Source organism: Eubalaena glacialis, chromosome 9 (genome assembly GCF_028564815.1).
Source record: "Eubalaena glacialis isolate mEubGla1 chromosome 9, mEubGla1.1.hap2.+ XY, whole genome shotgun sequence".
Taxonomy (NCBI): Eukaryota; Metazoa; Chordata; class Mammalia; order Artiodactyla; family Balaenidae; genus Eubalaena; species Eubalaena glacialis.
In genome coordinates, this window is record NC_083724.1 from 11,855,865 (window position 1) to 11,875,294 (window position 19,430).

The 19,430-nt window shown below is 52.8% G+C and overlaps 1 protein-coding gene across 2 annotated transcripts in view; it reads right to left on the bottom strand.

Moving 5' to 3' along the window:
• NEK6 (NIMA related kinase 6) overlaps positions 1–17,883 on the bottom strand; it is an 84,040-nt gene extending 66,157 nt beyond the window's left edge. The window contains exon 1 of one of the 2 annotated variants that reach the window (XM_061199947.1): positions 17,746–17,883. The gene's annotated coding sequence lies outside the window, so the exon portion shown is untranslated. Of the gene's footprint in view, positions 1–3,940; positions 3,963–17,745 lie in introns of those variants that run through there. The other variant, XM_061199946.1, reaches the window with a different exon arrangement.
• Positions 17,884–19,430: the final 1,547 nt, after the last annotated feature.

Consider the following 19,430-nt stretch of genomic DNA (forward strand, 5'->3'; position numbering starts at 1 on the left):
TCAGGGAGCCACTCCCCAACTCAAGACCCTTCCAAACACCCATCGCCCATAGGATCAAACTCTGGATCATCTCAGGATCGTAGGATCATCACCCATAGGATCAAACCCTGGATCATCATAGGATCGTAGGATCATCACCCATAGCATCAAACCCTTAAGGAATCACCTGTAGCAGGCCCATAAGGTGTGTGAGTCATGATATTCCTCCCCCTGGAACAGGTTCTATCCCTCCAGCCAACCCATTTGCCCCCAACAGAGGCCTGGGCTTTGGACACAGTGTCTAAGTCTCCGAGTTTCAGCTGTCTCCACGATAACGACGCCTGAGGAGCAAACTGAGGGTGCATCACTCCTTCCCCCTCATCACTGTCACCAAGGCCTTCACGGGGCCAGGCCCTGGGCTGGGCCTTGGGACCACAGAGGAAAGTAGGCTTGTCCCAGCCCTGGAGAGGCTCCAAGTCCAGGGGACTGACCCATCAGTGGGCCCAAGGGATAGGGGCACGCCAAGAGGGTAAGCACTGGGGGCTGTGGGGCTCAAAGCAGAGTCCTAAGTAGTGTCCTGAGGTCAGAGGAGACTCCAGGAGGTGGTGAGGTTTGAGAAGCAAGAAGAAAGGCATTACAGGCCAAGAGAGCCTCGAGTTCAGCACAGCAGAGGGATGGGGCCTGTCTGGTGGAGAAGGGGTGCAGCTGGACTGGACATTTCTGAATGCCAATCTGCCCACCTATGGGCTCTGGGTTCCCTGATTGTTACCTCCTTGGCCACCCCTCACCACCGTCCCATGAGGAACTTCATTTCAAAGACGAAGAAACTGAGGCTTAGAAAGGTTATTTATTCAAAGGCAGCCGGTAAATTAGTGACATGGAGGGGAGAGCTTTGGTTTAAATATGTGGGCCCCTAAATCTCACCCCTAGAAGTTTAAATATGTGTTTTAAAAAACATTCACTATAAGAGAATCCCAATTAACAGTTCTTTCAGAGATAGCAGAGCCTTCATCTATCCTTCCTTCCGGTATTTGTGGAATTCCCAGCGTGTGCCAGGCACATAGTCTCGCCCTCCCCAAGTTTACAATGTGATGAAGCACACAACTAACTCATAATGAGAACAATGACCCTGGGGTCAGAGCTCAGGTTAAGAATTGTATTAACTTGAGTCTGGTCCCTCTCAGACCTCCTCTCTTCATTCTTGTGCACACAGCAGACATTGCTAATCAATCCCAAAGCCTTCTCAACATGCCCTCTCAGGCAGCCATTACCAATCTATCAGAACTGGCACTGGAGGTGACAATTATTGCCATCCCTGTTGCCAAGGGGCACAACGGACGTTAGGCAGAGTGAGTAAAGAAAGTCCCTCCCCACTTCCCTCCTCCATTCTCAGGGGCCCAGATGCCTGAACTCTCACCACCAGATAGTGTTCAGCATTGCCCTCAGCCAGCATCATTGTATAACAGCAAAGACCCCTAGATGCTGGCTCAGTCGTGCGGAATCAGGGGCTGAAGCAGGGGCAGGCTGGCGACGGGCATCTGGACTTGGAGTCCTCGCTCTGTTACTTCCTATCACCTCTCGGAGGGGCACTGCTGTTCTCCAGAGGGCGGCCCAGGAAAATGAACAACCCCCAGAGCTACCACGTATGAAATATATGATCTGAAGCAAGTTTCTGGATTCTCTGAGCTCCTGTTTCATCTGAAAACGGAGCCAATGACACCCACTCCCCATGACATACAAAGCGGCTGGCACAGGGTCAGGCATATGTGATGACCCCATAAATGCTGGGTCCCCCTCCTTCCCTTCCTCTGAACTCAAGGTGTGAGTTCAGGCTGACAAGCCCTTTCCTTATGCGTTGGGGGTAGGAGCCATCCAGGTCCTGTCCACTCTCCTCCGAGAGGTGTCCCGGTGTGGCCTGCTGCCCCCTTCCTCCTTGGCCCAGTTTCTTAGGGCACAAGGAACCATCCATTTTTAAGAGTTTGGTTTCTCTCTCTTTTTCTTTCCTTTCCCCTCTAAGCAAAACTGCTTGGCGGCTGCTCCTGCCTCTGTCCCCAAGGCAGTTCCTAAGGGCCCATGTTGTCCCGCAGAAGTGATGGCGGTAATTCCGTTAATGGGAAGCAAGACGAATGGTACCTGGTGCCCAAAGTGTACGAAGCGAGCCGGAATTGGAGGAAAGTGTTGCCAGAACACACCCTCCTTTGGGGCCTTATTAGGTCTTGAAAGAGCTGCCGCACTCTCTAAAACCTGCTTTTGCCAGCAGAAGCTTCATTTTACAAATATACAACAACTCAAAAACCCGTAAATGGGAAGAAAACCCTGAAGATTACGCTCCCTTGCTGCAGCGAGGCGGCGAGCTGCCACTCAGAGCTGAAGTCTTTAGCCTCGTCGACTCCGGGTTTAAATAAATGGGCCTGAACGCCAGCTCACCATTTTGTGAACACAGAACACGGATGTTTCTTTGCCGTTTAAGGACTGTTTGCCAATGGTGGGATGGGACAGCTTTGGGAACGTTTTCTTTTAAAAGGCTTGTTTGTCCCAGATGCCATAAAACCCTACGGCCCCTTTCATCAGTCCCAGGAGGAATCCCTGACACAGCTCTCTTCCCCCAAGTCACACCCCCAGGCCCTCATAACACACCGTCATCTCTCCCGGCTTCTCCTGCCCTGAGAATCAGTGGCATCTCAAAAGCAACTTCACTGCAGAAGGGGCGTCCGTTTCCACAATGACCCAAAGGGCTCACCCCTCCCCCCAGTTGGGGGTCAAGCTGCTGAATTGTTTTGGGGGCTTCAGTGTGTCCAAATGCAAAATGTGGGTGGAGGCCGAAGCTGGGACGGACATAGCCAAGGCAAATGACAGGCAGAGCAAGTGGACATGCAGTCAGGCTGCCCGGGGCTGTGTGACCTTGGCAAGCCATGGAACTCCTCTGGGCCTAGGCCTCCTCATCCCTAACACAGGGCGAACCCCACCCACCTCCCAGCCCTGGAGCAAGGAGTAAATGCAATCCCAGGTCACTGGGAAATGGTCACTTCCCAGGCCACTTTGAGCACTGATGGTCTTTCTGTTCTCAGCACACCCTCCCATAGTCCCCAGCATCACCCGGACACATAGTAGGCCATTCACACTAGAGCAGACTGGTTTAGGGCGTGTGCTCTGAGAGCCAAAGGCCTGGGTTCAAATCCTGGCTCAGCCACAGACCCACCGTGTGCCCTTGGGCAAAGGACTCAGCCTCCCTTCCCTCGTCTGTAAAATGGGACTAATAGAACCTGCATCACAGGGTCACTGAGGGGAGTCAGTGCCATAATACATGGCCAGGGCCTGCCTGGGGTGGCCCCGGGGGCCAGCAGCCCTGAGAGGGAGTGGTTCAGAGTCCTGGGGGAGCCTGAGAAAAACTCCCACCTCCTAACTGGGAAAACCACTTTCTCAAAGACACTGGAGGCAAAGCAACCCAAAGAGGCCATCTCGGGCCCCCTGGGAGAGCTGGGACCTTGAACAACAGGCAGCATGTTAAATCCCCAACGACAACCTTCCCAGGGAGTTAAGAGACTTTGGGGAGCCTCACTCCACGAGGCAGACTGGGGACACCAAGCCCCCCACATCACAGCCCCTGGTCATCTGTCTCTAACACCTGGACCAGTGACACTGAACGTACTTTCCCCATTTCTTGTTTCCGGTTGGTCTCCCCACAGGAGTGCCAGCTCCATTTTGTCTCTTTTGTTCATTATGCGTCTTAGGACAGTGCCTGGATCTGTGGGATCAATGAATGACCAAGCAAAGCAAGGAAGGGGTGAACTCCCTGGGGAGGGCAGTTCTGGGCTGAGTGATTTCCAATGTGTCCCAGCGTGGAGAGGTGCTCCTGAGTGTCACAGGTGCCACCAAGCTGCAGTCCTCGCCCCCCAGTGTCATGAATTATCAATACGATAACAGCCACCAACTGCTGAATGCCTGTTATGTACACGCTTACCTCACTGGGTCATGAAAACTCCCCCAGAGACAGGAACTGAAATTACCCCTTGCTTTGCAGTGAGAAAACTGAGGCCCCAGTGCAAAGTGACAAGCCAAGGAGACACGGTGAGCAAGAGGCAGAAGTGTGACTTGCATCCAGGTGTGTCTGACCCACCATCTCCCTCCTTCCTCTCTGATCCGAAGAGTAGCCCCAGGGCTGGCTGTATCTTGGAGGAGAAAAGCTGGAGTTGGAGCCTCGGGACCGCTCCCTGCCAAGAAGGGTGACTGCCCAGAGGCAGGAGCCGGCAGACAGCAGAGGCTGCGGTCCAGCTCCCTTCCCGTTCCACGCACACGCAGCGGTGGGGGCAGTGGCTCAGCCGGGCAGTGACCCCAGCCATCCAGCCACGCCTGGGAGTCTTCGAAGAGCAGTGGCTTTGGGGATCACCCGGGCCTGGGTTCAAATCTCAGTTTTCCAACCATGTGGCTTATGGCTTTGGACCGATGGCTTCATTCTCTGAATCTCAGGTATCCTCATCTGGAAAATGGGGTCAGCCTAAAATTGTTGCAAGGGTTAACTAAGGGAACACAGATAAAGCACTTGGTCAGATCGCTGATGCACAGTAGGTTCTAAATAATAAGCATTAGTTAACTTTCCCAAGGCTCCCTCATTCATGTTTTTGGGAATGGCCAGACATGTACGTCCTGTGGCTGCCTGGCTCCCCAGTTCCAGGGCTGGGAACAGCGTGGGTGGCTGGTGGAATCCGAGTGCCCAGCCCTCTCTGATCTCCAGGGCACCACCTGCTTGGCGTTGTTCCCGAGGTAACAGGTCAGCAACCTTATCATTCGATTTCTGACCCTTGTCACTCAGGAAGTCGGAGGGGATGGGTTTGTCAACACAATAACATACGGCAACAACGTAAGGGATTAAAGCAGGGAGGGCATTTCCAAGGAGGCCCATGATCACGGTGTGTCCTTTGCACGAGACGCCCAGGGTGAGGAGGGAGGCCAGCGGGCCACCTGACAGCGGTCACATCCCGGGCCAGCGGTCTGTAGACGGTACCTCACAGCAGAACTTTCCCTTCCATAAGACTGGCCTCAACGGCATGTCAAGACCCCGTGCTCTTTTTGAAGGGCTATAGTCCTCCCAGCAGGGGCAGCTTCACGGGCAAGTGATCAGCATTGGCACATGTGGCCCTGTCCTCAGCAGGGAGCTCCTTGCTTGGAGTTTCATGCTCTGTGTGCACTCTCTTGAAAGTCTTCACCTTATCTTTGAACTTGTGTTTTCTAAGTGAAGTTGGTGGAACAATGGTGCATGTGCTGGGGGTGTGGAGTCTCAGCTCACGAGTGGTCCTGCCTTGCCCAGGGCGGGTCTCAGCTGCCTACCCCCCTGCCCCCAGCAACCTCTGCTGTTCTCTACCCTTGGCAAGGGCCTGGCTGCAGACATGGCGAAGGCTGGGGTCAGGTGTGCCTGCCCACCGAGCCACAGGGTGGGGCCGTGGGCACCTGCGAGGGTCTGTACTCACCCTGTGAGTGTCCCTGTGCCCAAGGGATCATGGGCACAATAACACATTAAAAACATCACAACAGGTGGGGAGAGAGACTGTGAAGGGAAGGAAAAAGCTTTCTTCCTGCTTTTTGAACAGGGGACCTACATTTTCATTTTGTACTGGGCCCCCCAAATTACGTGGCTGGCCCTGCCTTCCATTTATTTATTGATCCTTGGGGACACCCCTGCGCCTCTGCAGAGCTAGAAGACACCGCTCTCGGGTCTGAGGCCATCACTGCCTAAGAAGCTTCTCAGAACAAGGCCCCCCCACCCCCTACCCACCTGCCTGCCAGGCTTGTCCTTTGAACCCCTATCATTGGTCACTTACTGCTGTCTTGTGGGCCAGGCCTGGTTTTCCAGTGCCGGGGATGTGACGGTAAGCCAGATCACAGAGCACTGATGGAAACAGGCAGGACTGTTGGTAGCATAGTCAGGCGGAGGGAGCCGGTCCCGCAGAGCAGCAGGGAGGGTGAGGTGGGAAGAGCTGGCACGTGCAGGCTGCCTCTCGAAAGCAGGGACGTGGGGGTCGGCTCTGGGAGATGGGCAGGAGCCCCTCCATCAGTAAGGCGGGGGCACCCTGACTCACCTCCCGGGGCTGTCGGCGACTGAAGGGGCTATCGTGCCTGAGGGGTGTCTCCAGCCGGCCGGGGCAGGCACGGCAGGGAAAGGGGACGGCACAGGCACAGGACACTAATGCAGGACAGTCAGCAGCGGACTCCCCAAATGACTGCAAAGCCAACAATGAAAAAAATATCGGAGGGGCAGCACCGCCATATCCTGAGCCCCTACCACGTGCCAGGCACCTGGCTAAGGTGGCTTGATCTCACCATCGGCCCCCTCCCGGGGTAGGTATTTATTCCTGTGGTTTCTAGTCCCACTCGACATTTTACAAACATTACCTTACTTTCTGTGGTTTATAAAGTCCAGTTGGTACCGAGCACGGGGTCAACCATGCTTTTCTGGCATGACTCGTCACGGATAGAGAAGAATTCACGCTGACTAAGAGCTCAGACTGCACAGTCGGGCCAACCTGGGTGTGATCCTGGACCACCCCCCAGCTGTGGGTTCTGGGGCAGGTCTGACCTGCCCTGGGCCTCAGTTTCCCATTTGTAACTTGGGGTTAACAAGAGTCCCATCCTGGAGGGGTTGCTGTGATGAGTAAGTGAGGTGACGTCAGTGAAGGATGCAGCACACAGCCAGTGCTTGATAAACGTCAGCCAGTGCTACAGCCGTGAAACCCCAAAACATCCAATGAGAAACCTGAGCATCGCGTGGCGCTTCCTGGGACCGTGCGAGTCTGCTCCCTCCTTCCTAGCATCTGCCACAACTCTGCTCGAGACTGCTCTCTCCCCCCATTGTCATGTCACATCAGTCCATAAATATTTAAACAACATGTCATCAAATTATTATAACATATGATCTATAGCACTGATGTGCTGCAGTTCTGCGCATTTGGGCTTCGTTTTCAGAATATCGAGACATAAAATATTTATATATTTAGCCAACCACGAGATCTCACATTCTGTCTCAAAATGCTGGGTGGTGGCAAGACGCTGAACTGAGAGGCAACGTGTGAAGGGGATGCCTTGTTCTCACGTCGGTTCCTGGGGCATCTGGATTGTTTCTGGTTCAATCCGGGGACGTCATTGTGCGGCCTGTGAACGGTGGCTGGCCGGGTTTATCGCAGCAAGCAGAGGGCCGGGACTAAAAAAACCCCGTAAGATGGGGCAAGAGTTCAAATCACTTGGGCTCTGTCATTTTCCTTTCTGTATCTCCACAGATCTGCGCATAGTAGGTGCTCTTAAACGTCCACTGGAAAATAAGTTAATTCACCTGCAGCCCACAGCACCACCCAATGGGCTGGCATCCAGCAGGGATTCAGTCACATTTGCTCCCCTGTTTCATTCCATCCCCAGTGCCCAGCACCAGGCCTGGCCTGGAGTGGGATCCACTGAATGTTGCTGGATGAAAGGCAATTGAAGGAATAAACACGTGACCAGATAAATCACTTAATTAGCTAATAAATGAATGCGGGATAATGACTCTGGTCATGTCTGCTGGTCGGAATTATACTGTGTAAGACCCTCCTCCAGAGAAACAAAGGCTCTCCAGTAACCCGTAGTGGGTAGGCAAAGGGGTTTTCCTGGGTAATTAAATACCTCGATTGCTAACATTAGCACATCACAGTGACCATATGTCCCGGAATTTTCAGTACTATGCAATTTCAAAGATGCCACCCCTTAAGCCATTCGAGCATCCAGGAACTTCTCACACACCAGCGACCAAACAGCTTCTTCCAAAACTGCCTCTCCTGTCCCCAAATGTCACTAAAATGCTTTTACAGACCACTGCTGTTTTGGGTGTTTGGAAACAGTGGTCATCATGTGTCCAACCTAGAGATGATCGACATCTGACGTCCTGGGAGGTCACACAAGTATTCGCAAATTAAAGTTATTAGCTTGGAGTAAAAGTATTTTCTTTGCGTGTTCCCCAAATGCCATGCTGTCACCATCAAGAGCTGGCATGCCCCACCTTTGTCCCCAGCCTCTGCATAAAAATCCAGTCCTCGTTTCCTCTTGGGTTGGCTGAGGCTGGCATTTAAAACAAACACAAAAGGCCACTAAAATTCCTGAGGGAGACGAACAAAGGAAATGAACACACACTGAGTCAGGCACGCCAAGTCCATGCTTGAGATCCCGGTGTAACTAAATCCGGCTGGACTTGGCTGGACCCGCCAAATGCATGGGGTGGGCTCCCTGTCTGTCTGCCATGTGCTGCCCAGTGGTCCTGCCACCTGGGCACCCACCCTGGTGGTCCACCAAGGCCACACCAGCTAGGGAATCGTTTCCTCTTTCAACCCAGGATTCCCTGTTTTCTGGGCTGGGGCAGAATCTGGACTCTTGCTCATTTGCTGCATAGCAAATATCTGTGCCCAGGTGGCTTGGGAGACTTAACCCCTTCCCCTTCCCTGAGCAACCCCCCAAAGATATGCCCTCTAAAAAATAAGCGTGGTTTATAGACAATGCAGCTTTAAGACATGGCACCCACCAAATCCTACCCAAAGCCCCTCCTCTACAGACTTCAGGAGGCACCTCTGCAGAAAAGGGGCAAAGGAGGGAGACCCCTGTAACTCTGGGAGGTACCCTCCGTGTTTAGGTTCCTCCTACTTGGGATAATCCAAGGATAAGTCTTTCTCTAAGAAACCTTCTCTGCACAGGGGAGGGTCAGTCGGGCACAACTCAGCCTTTTGCTGGCCACTGGGAGGAATGAGGAGGGGGTGCTTGCAGCCAGTCAAGTTTGCCACCAGCTTCAGTAAGTCCATATAAACATTCTTCAAGGATCCTGCCACTTACCCACTTAAAACTTTCCATTCATTCAACAACTATTAATTGAGCACCTATGTGCCAGGCACAGTACGGGACACTGAGGTACAGCTGTGGTCCACAGACCAACTCCTACCCTCATGGAGCTCACATTCCAGTCTGGGAGGCAGATAACAAACACACGATGTCAGGGATGGATAAGGGCCCTGAAGAAAAATAAAGCCGGGCCGGGGAATGGGGAGTGAAGGACGTGGGATTAATTTTGACAGAGTGGGGATGGTGGGGTCTCTTTGGAGAAGTGACTTTTGCAGTGTCCCTATGAAGGCTAGGAGCAAGTCACGGGAATATTAGGAGGAAAAGGATTTCAGGGAGCCGGGACAGCAAATGCAAAGGCCCTGAGGTGGGAGTACGCTTGGCATGTTTGAGGAAAGGTAAGGCGGCTGGGGCGGAGTGAGTGAGGCGGAGACTGCTGAAAAGTAAGGCTGCAGAAGTAGCAGGGGCCCCACTGCTCTTGCAATAAAGACCAAAGCTCACAGATCCTGGTGGGCCTTGGCAGCCTCCTCTCCCACTATTTGCCCCCTTGGTTCGTACTTTTCCTTCCAGCTGCCTAGGAGGCCCTCTCCCAGGCCCTGGGCCTGGGCCTGGCCACCAACTCACAGCCCACACAACGGGCACTTCCAGAGGGCAGCCTTCAGACCAGACCCCAGGACACAGGTTTCTCACAACACTAAAGCCTATGGTAATTAGCACCATATAGCCTGGATTCTTTATGCCCGCTTCTCTGTCCATTAAATGGGCAAAATGGTACCTGTGTCACAGAACTGCAGGAGGATGAAGTGAGTTAATCCATGTAAAGGGTTAGAACAGAATGTAACATGTGGTGAATGCCTGGTACAAAGGCTCTATTGAAGGGTCCAAAGGCTGAGAAAGTGGTAGGAAGTTCCTGGCTTCACACTGCTTGGGGTCTGCCTGCAGCACAGGACCCCAGTCTGGCTCCCAGCTTCCCATCCCACGGCCCCACCTACCCACTCACCCTGTGGCCTACCTGCCCTTCACCCCAGCCTTCTCAGGCCTCCAGCACCTTGCCTGTCAAACCTCATGTCACCCTCAAGGCTGGGGAGTCCCTCCCTCCTGGAAGCCCTCCCACTTCCCCAGAGAGTGAGTCCCAAAGGGTACCTGCTGCAAACTGTTCACAAGCACCTACAACGGGGTCATGACACAACTTCTGCGGCTACCAGGTGGTGGGTGGGACCATTAGAGGGTCTCTGTGCCAGCTCCCAGTGTAATGCCTGACTCAGAATGTTAGGACGTATTTCCTGAGTGAATGAGTGGACAGATGACCACATAGCAGCCAGCAAGGGCATATCTGGTTAACAAAATGGAGTCCACTTAACCCAAACAACAGTGAATGGTCTGTGTTTCCGCACTGAACTGTTCACCCACATTCTGGGCCCAGGTGCCACGAACCCGAGCCTTGGCCTGAAAGTTGGGAGAACGATCTGATTTCAGCCACAGAACAGCCACAGCCTGTGTGGGAGACCTTAGGCTGGTCACAGTCTCTCTGTGGGCCTCATTCTCCCTATCTGTAAAATGGGAGGCTTTTAAGCTTTTATTTTTAAGCATCAGAAACTTTTCTCTTTTTTTTTAATTTAATTTAATTTTTTTATTTTATTTTATTTTTTTGGCTGTGTTGGGTCTTCGTTGCTGTGCGCGGGCTTTCTCTAGTTGCGGTGAGTGGGGGCTACTCTTTGTCGCGGTGCATGGGCTTGTCATTGCAGTGGCTTCTCTTGTTGAGGAGCACGGGCTCTAGGCGCGCTGGCTTCAGTAGCTGTGGCTCGTGGGCTCTAGAGCGCGGGCTCAGTAGTTGTGGCACACGGGCTTAGTTGCTCCGCGGCATGTGGGATCTTCCCGGACCAGGGCTCGAACGTGTGTCCGCTGCATTGGCAGGCGGGTTCTTAACTACTGAGCCACCAGGGAAGCCCAGAAACTTTTCTTATAAAAATTTTTTTTCCAAATAAAATTAACCATTTTAAAGTAAAAATTAAGGGGCATTTAGTACATTCCCAATGTTGTGTAACCACAACCTCTACCTGGTTCCAAAACATTTTCATCATCCCAAAAGGAAACCCTGTACCCATTAAGCAGTTTCTCCCCATTCTCCCCTCCCCCACGCCCCTGGTAACCACCAATCTCCTTTCTGTCTCTAAGGATTTATAGATTCTGAACATTTCACATAAGAACCTTTCTTAAAATGACACCTGAGCAAAACCTCCTTATATAAAACAGGAAAGAGGAGAAGGGCCGAGGCTGAAGACGGTAGGTTTGTCTCTTCCCCTCCCCCTTCAGGGAGGTGACGTCCCCCATCCTTAGTGGCCTTTCAGGGAAGGCTCTGATCCCAGGCCCTTTCTTTTCAGAGTTCTAATCCTTAACTTGGGTTTCTAAGGCAAATCACCCCAAACGGTGCCCGAGAATCAAGGGCCTTGAACCTGGCATTACTGGCCCACTTGCCAGATGAGGAAGTAGAGGCTGGGGCCCACATGAAGCCCTAGCCTGAGCTGACTGCTGGGGAGGTGCTGGATTCAAAGATCTCCAGAGTCCGCTGATGCTCTCCCCTCACCACACACACCAAGGCGGGGTCTCAGATGTGAAGAGCTGGCCAAAAGCCCACAGAAGCTACCTCACGAGGGCAGCCAGTCCTGGGGGACAAAGATCACTCCTCTCCCTCAGGGAAGACAAGCCAGCCTGAGGGAGCCCCAGGAGCTTAAGAGGGGGTGCCAAACACGCACAGACTCCCTCAGCCCTTGCTGTACAGACTCTCTGTGAGGACCATGTTGGTGGAGAGGGCCACCTGCTCACTTCCAACCAAGAACTGCCTGCCCTCGGCCCAGGTCTGCGACAGCCGCTCCGTCAGCACAGACCTCTGATGGGGCCAGTGCTGTGTAAATAATTAACAAAACATCTGCCTTGCTTAATAACACACTGTGGCTGACACAGCTCTCGGGGCCTCCGGAGACCCTTCAACTCCAAGAGGACGCACCCAAAACTTATAAGGCTCACCTTCCTCTCCGTGGGGCTGGCGGGGGTGCATGGTAGACAGGAAAGCAAAATACTGATTTCTAAACATTTCCCTGAGATGCCCAGGGCCACCCTGACATTTAAATCTTGCCTCTTGGGACTTCCCTGGTGGCGCAGTGGTTAAGAATCCGCCTGCCAATGAAGGGGACACGGGTTCGAGCCCTGGTCTGGAAAGATCCCACGTGCCGTGGAGCCACTAAGCCCGTGCACCACAACTACTGAGCCTGTGCTCTAGAGCCCGCGAGCCACAACTACTGAGCCCGTGTGCCACAACTACTGAAGCCCGCGTGCCTAGAGCCCGTGCTCCGCAACGAAGAGTAGGTCCCGCTTGCTGCAGCTAGAGAAAGCCCGCGAGCAGCAATGAAGACCCAATGCAGCCAAAAATAAATAAATTTATTAAAAATAAAAAAAATCCTGCCTCTTTCCAAATTGTCATCGTCTCCTCCACTCTATTTTGAGGGTCATGGTCATAGAAAAGTGCTTCAGTGGCACCTACCTGGAGGGGCCCCTGACACCCTCTTTTAATCTTGTTTCGGGCCTCAAGATACAGGGGCACTGAAAATGCTCCTGACAAAGAGATGACCTTCCCAGCCCTGTGACCCTGGGCGGGTCCTCGGTAATTAAATAGTTCCTAGTCTCTCATCAAGCACTTATGAGGTGTTACCCACGTGCTGAGCATTTTGTATGCATTATTTTATTTAGTTCTTCCCTCACACTTTATGAGGTCATAATACTGTTCCTGTTTTCTGGATGAGGAAACAGGCTCCCAGAGGTGAACGACTTTTTCACAAGCAGCAGGTCTGGGCCTCCCACCTCACTCATTTGGATTGTGGGTGAGTGCCTTCCCCTCTCTGGGCCTCAGTTTCCATCCTGTAAAATGGGCATGCAGCTCTTCTCTGGATGGTGAGCCTACCGAATTCCTCATTTGCAGCTTGGACTGATCAGAGCTGAGGGTGGTTTGTATAGTAACTCTGTCCCTTTGCAGGTCTCTTCCCGACAATCCCCAATTTCAAAGACTTTGGGGACAATGAAGAACAAGAGAGGGCAGGCCTTGGGGAAAGGGGTCGAGTACAAATTCCACCTCCACTGCCCACTTGCTGTGAGAACAGGTCTCAGGCACTAAACCCAGTGGCCTCAACTACAACTCAGGGACCTCGGAACATTCTCCTTAAACAGCTCTCGGCTCTCCGTTCACTAGGATCAAGCACTGCCCCCGGCCCCCAGCCTAATTTTGAAGTGTGAGGGTTAAACAACTCCGGGAAACACAGGCCCTGCAGGCTCTCAGTGGCAGCCTCCCTCCCCCTTCCCTTGTCGGAATTCCTTCACACTCTATGGAATTCTTACATAAAGCCCCTTTTTCTTTTCTGTGAGGTCACCATCATGCAGATGTCTAAGAGAAAGAAAGACTGGCTCCACATGGATCAAGGCCGTTAGAACTGAATGCATTTCAGATCCCAGCTGGCCACCTTTCAATTCTGTAGGCCCCTCATTCAGCCCCCCCCACCCCCCAAAACAGAGCCAGCTACAGTGTTGAGTCGGGTTTGGGGTGCAGTGATCCTGCTGGTAGATGCCGAGAAGGCCTGGCTAGAAGACCCGGCCTTTGCCACCAGACCACCCGAGAAGTTGTCTGTGGAAAAATCCAGAATTGGAGACAACGGCAGAGGTTATGTATGAGGGTTTGTTTCCACACAAGTAAGTCTTGTTAGAGGGACAGATGTCAAAACGCTAGATCACTCTCCAAGTTCAAGTTCCCGAATTAAACGTCACAGGAAATTACACCACCAACTGATTTGCCCCAATGTCAGCTCCTGTCTGAGGAGGCCGTTGGTCTATTTCAGTTTTGGCCAAAGGAAGGGGCTGTGTGTATGCCACCCAGCTCAGATAGGGATGGATGAAGCCACTGGCCTGATTTTTTTCTCTTTAAGTTAACATTTTCCCAAAAGGCTATCTTGTCACTACCCAAGAATCAGAAGTGAGAAAATAGGCAACTACCAAAAGCCACCGAGGGTCTTTGGCCAAGCGTGGCCATCCTTCACCTTTCAAAGCAAATTCACAGACACCCAGGGGTGCCCAGACCACCCAGACAACCCCTCACTCCACGAGCACCCTTTCCCCAGAGCTCCAAGTTCTGACCACCATCTGAGGCAATGGCCAAGGAAAGGCCCACGGCGTGGGCAAAACAGTTTCCTAAGAATGATGTCAGCAAAAAAAAAAAAAAAAGAGAGAGAGAGAGATAAAAATGTAGAAACAAGGACTATTTTTACCTCCCCAAATCACAGGCCAGACGGGAGAGAAATCCATCAATGCCAGAAATGCGGCTGGGCCTTCGCACAAGATCTATTATTTCACACCTTAAATTAACGCATCTCAAAGCAATTCGCAAATGTTCATCAATTTGCAGAACATACTTGGAAGGGAGAGAAATACCTTTTCTTTTCAACACCAAAGGACGCTCGCAGGAGCACCCCACGCCCAAAACCACACAGGTCTTCGCACACAACATTCCTTTCCAGTACAGTGTAGTATAAACCGTGATGTAAATGGAAATGAACGGGGAAGAGAGACAGGCACGGGACTGAAATGGTAAGTAAGTGATAAGAAGCCTACGTAGAAATGATGCTGTTGTCAGATATTCAGAATTGAGAGTCAGGCCCCATGGAGGTAACTCGCCATCATCAGGGGTCAGGACGCCGGGCTCTTCCTGAGGGCAGTGTCCTAGGTTGCTTCCACCCCACACAAGCCTGGAGGTGCCAACCCGTATTCAATCTCGGATGACTCACCAGGGCCCTCCACTCTCCACCCTCTAGCTCCCTGGCTTGGTCTGACCCAAGAAGGGGAAGGGAATATTCTTCCCTTTTTGACAATTGTTTTTGACACTTCCCTTCTGAAACCAATTTTTGGCACTTCGAAAGGAAAGAAAAAATGTGAACTGTGGCCCTTTCTATCTGACAGCTCTGGCTCCTCTGCACCAGAGGGGCAAGTGTGGACGAGGAAGGATGGTAGTGCCTTCAGGAAGACCTCTGCCAGAAGTCTGGAGTCCAGCAAAGAACCCAGCATGTCTTAATCCACAGCAGGACAAAGGCAGACAGACCTGGTTTAAAGTTAAGAACTTCAACTCTGGAATCAGAGATGTGGGTTTGGATCCTGACTTTGCCATTTGCCAGTTTATGACCCTGCCCAAGTTACTTAACTTCATCTTCCTCTCTGTAAGATCAGGATAACAACCCCGAACATTCACACTGTGCCAGACACATGGTACACAGCCACTGTGACTTTCCAGGTTCAGTGGGGAGACTATGGGCTCTGCTCAGTCAAGCCTGGGTTCAAATCCAAGATCAACCGTATATTATCATGTGATCTTCAGCACATGATTTAATCTCTCTGTGCCCTAGTGCCCTCATCTGTAAAACGGGCATCATGATTGTTCCCATCTCGTGATGTTGGTGAGTGGATTGAGTGAAATAAGGCAATTAAAGCTTTTAGTACCGTGCCTGGCACATGGAATACCCTCCATAAATGGTGGTGGCCATTAGCCATGGTGCATAACTTTCATAAAATTGTGCACATTTCATCGCTGAGCCTCAGTTTTCTCATCTGTAAAATGGAGATAATAACCCCTACCTCACAGTGAAAATTAACTAAGTGTATGTACGTTTAAAGCACTCAGCACCCAGTCTGTGCACCTTCAGAAGGCAAATCCTGGTGCAATGGAAAGAGGATGGGCTTGAAGTCAGGCAGGTGACAGGATTCTGCTGCCACCTCCTCTCTGTGGTCCCAGGACACAGCTCGAACTCTCTGAGCCTTAATTTCCTTGTGCGTATAAAACCAGAAGCCACGCTCCACAGCCTGACTTTTGGGAGGATTGTGGCGCCCAGAACAGTGCCCGGCACACAGTGGGTGCTCCATAAATGTGAATTCCCTTCCCCTGCTCCTTCCTTGCTTGAAGCCTCCAGAAGTGCCATCTGGCAAAGCCAGGAGCTCCGTTTCTTGAACCCTGAACGGCCCTCTACCCAGACCAACCTGGGCTGCTGCTTAAGTCTGAGACTTTATTTTGTGGAGGTAGAAACTACTTTTTAGTCATTTCCGAAGCAGACGGGACGGCAGAGGCTGACAAACCGCAGGGACCATTTTAAATCCTGGGCCTTTCTTCTGGGAAGTTAGGCAAGAACCTTCCCAAATGTTTGCCCGTGGGGCTCTCTGCCAGGGAGTGACTCATCCACAGCTCCCCACAGGCATATTTTATTTGGGGGTGGGGGATTGAGGGAGGGCCTGGCCTTGCTGGGGGAGGGGAGGCAGCATTTCCAGCACACCCAGAGGTGGGTTTTTTTTTTTTTTTTCATTTTTTAGGACAAAAAAGAAAAAGAATGTGGGTCTTTTTTGTTTCCTTCCAGGTTTTGTTTGCTAAAAGAAGACGTCCAAAGTTCACTCAGTAAGCTGCTGCGTGGGGAACAGGCGCTTTCAGCCGGCTCTGCATCCCTTTCAATGAAATTCTTCTTCCATTAACGCCACGGTTTTTAAAATGTCCCTCCAAGGTTCGCCTGCGCACACACTGAGCTCCTAAGACGACATGTTCCCCTCAGAAAGGCAAGCCAAATTTTGACAATCCAGAGGAACTAGGGAGCTCCAGAGATTCTAAAGTTTGCCTTAAAGCAATTAAGACTTTCGACTGCAGAGATTTTCAACATTTATAAAGCACACCAAAAACTGTCAGTTAAAACTTCAAGGACAGACCTCGGAAGACAGTGTCCCAAGCCTGCTGTGATCAATTTGTTACTGTCTTGGGGGCTCACACCTGGAGCCCAGGCTCGATACAAATAAATCAGATGAATATCTATCTACTTAGTAAGACAGGCAGAGAGACACCCCCAGATACACAGACAAGTGTCCCTGGACCCCTGGTCTCCCCAGGGTCAGCCCCACCCTGGGCCTGGGGAAAGGGTTAAAATTCACCAGGGCCAGAGAGGGGCAAGAACAAAGCCAGGGGACACAGAAGAGTTTTTGGGAAAACTGAATACAGGTCCTCCAGTGCCAGGCCAAGAGGCTCCACCAGGCCCAGCGCAGCCCCAGCCCAGTCTGGAGCCCCATGGAGGGTCCTGCCCAGGCCCGGCTGGGCTCTGCGATCTGACCTCTGGCCTCTCATTCACCAAAGAAAACCCAGCACCCACGGGGTGCCCACACCAGGCCTGCTTCTCTCCACGGGTTCCCCTGACATCGGGGCCAGCGGCGGGCACATCACGCAGTAGGCCTGGTGGGCGCAAAGGGGGGCCCTCAGCCTCCATAGCAAACATACTCTCATGCTCCTGTACACAAATTACACACACATCCACATATGTACACTTTTGCCCTCAAGGGCTCATAAATACACACAAAAATCACTTGTGAACACTCCCACGTGTGCGCGCGCACACATACACCCAGAATCCACACATTCTCGGTCACAAAAATGAGATCCCACATGAAGCGCCTGGCACGTAGTAAACACTCAATAAATGGCTAAGTGGGAGCCATGCCCGCTTGCCCAGCACTCACTCACACCAAACTCCACCACCCCACCACCCCGACGCTCCGAGGTGCACACGCACCAACTCGGGCACAGGCACGCGCACACTCCTGCGAACACACCAGGAGGGACAGATGGACACGCCGCCCACGCACGCTCGGACGCACGGCCGGGGACACACTCAGACTCGCACGCTCACGCGCGTCCCGACCTCCCGCGTGCACACCCGCCCGCTGTCCCCCACGGAGCCTCGGGCGCGTGCGCGGGCACGCGCGCCCCGCTCGGCCCGAGAGTGGGTGACTGCCCCGAGGCCCGGCCTCCGCCCCTTCCCCGGCCCGCGCCGGCCCGATCCGGTCGGGCCCCGGCCCCAGGCCACTCACCGGCTCGCGGGCGGGCTCGGCTGCCGTAGGGAGGACCGGCGCACGGTCGGTGGGAGCGGTGGGTCCCACACGAGTTGGCGGCGCCGCAGCTGCACGCTCGTCCGCTGGGTTCCGCCGCCGCCTGCGCGGGCCCGCGCGCGCGCTCCCGCCCCTCCCCGCCACGGGGCCGCGCCGCCCCCTGCGCTCGTGCGCGCTGCCGCCACGCAGGCTTTGGGGGGCGCCCGGGCGGCGCCCTCACCGAGGCCGGATCCCCTCACTCTCCCAAGCCCACTTAGCCGAGGACCCCCTCCCCATTTCAAAGCTGGGGAAACTGAGGCCCAGATCACACAGCGAGTCATGTCCAGCATCTCCCCTTCTTCTCGGGCTCTAGACATTTAGGGTCTGCAGTCAGTCAACCCCGTGGACCCCTCCCACGCATCTTTGGATACCCATCACCTAACTTTGCTCCCGTCACAGCCCTGGAGATACTGAAATCGGTTAATCAACAAGCGCTTATTTTGCGCCTGCTGAATGCGGACACTGAAGTAGGCCCCAAGGGTATCTCGCTGTGGTGAAGGCACTGCTCTCTGCCCTCAGAGGGCCAACGTCTCCTCATCTGGAGCTCCCCACTTCCTGTACACCCCAAGACCAGTAAGAGTCAATGTGCAGAGGTTTCTGGAAGAAGTAAGACTCTGCTAATGAATGCTGCACACCCCCTCGAAGGAGACGGAGTCTGTATGGGGGCCCAAAGGCAGCAGCTCAGTTCCCTGCTTCACTTCCTAGGGGGACCCCACCCCCCAAAAGGGGACGCTCCTGGCCCAGACAGTTCCTGTTTCCACACTCGCTGCTTTTCCTCCACATGCAAAACTGTGCTGTGTCCCACAGGAGGGCAGGAACCAGGGACTGACGCTGGCTGCCTGTCAGCTGTCCAGCTTGGTCACTGTGCTGGGCACAGGGGGATACCCACTGGGCCTGTTTGCCCAGTGAATGGACATGTTTCAGCTGGCTTGGATCTCTGACAATAATGACACCAATTGAACAACCACTGTGTGCCAGGCTCATGGCTGCACACTCTGCCTGCCTGGTGCTGTTCAGTCCCACAGCCATTATTTGAAGGAGACTTTATGCTGCTTCCGTGCCCATTTTACAGATGGGGTAAATGAGGCCTAGAACTGAAGCTTAGAGAAATTCTCTTGCCCAAAGTCACCCAGCTGGTAAGTGGTTGAGGTAGAAACTGGACCGCAGATGATCTGATTCCTGTGCCTGTGTGCCTAATCTAGGATGTGAACAGTATGGTTCTGTGCTGCTGATACAAGAAGGGGCAGACGGGGCAGCAGCCCGTCCAGAGGAGCCAGCCCTTCTACAAAGCGACAGGGATGGAATGGATCATTTTGCAAATTGGGTAGCCGTTAGTTGGGGATCTGATTACAGCCTCACCTCACATGATATACTTCACAATAAATGCCAGATAGATTGAACAGTTAAATATAAAAAATAAACATTGCATAAAACAAGAGAAAGTAATAGAAGTTCTGAGATTGTGTGGCAGTCTTACTAGTAGGTAGGTGATATTGGCTATATTCGTGCAGGAAACATTCATTCATTCATTCGTTCATTCACTCGACACATAGAGCACCTTCTATGGGTCAGATGCTATTCTAGGCACTGGGATACAGTCATGAACAAAATACAGCCCAGACTCTCTT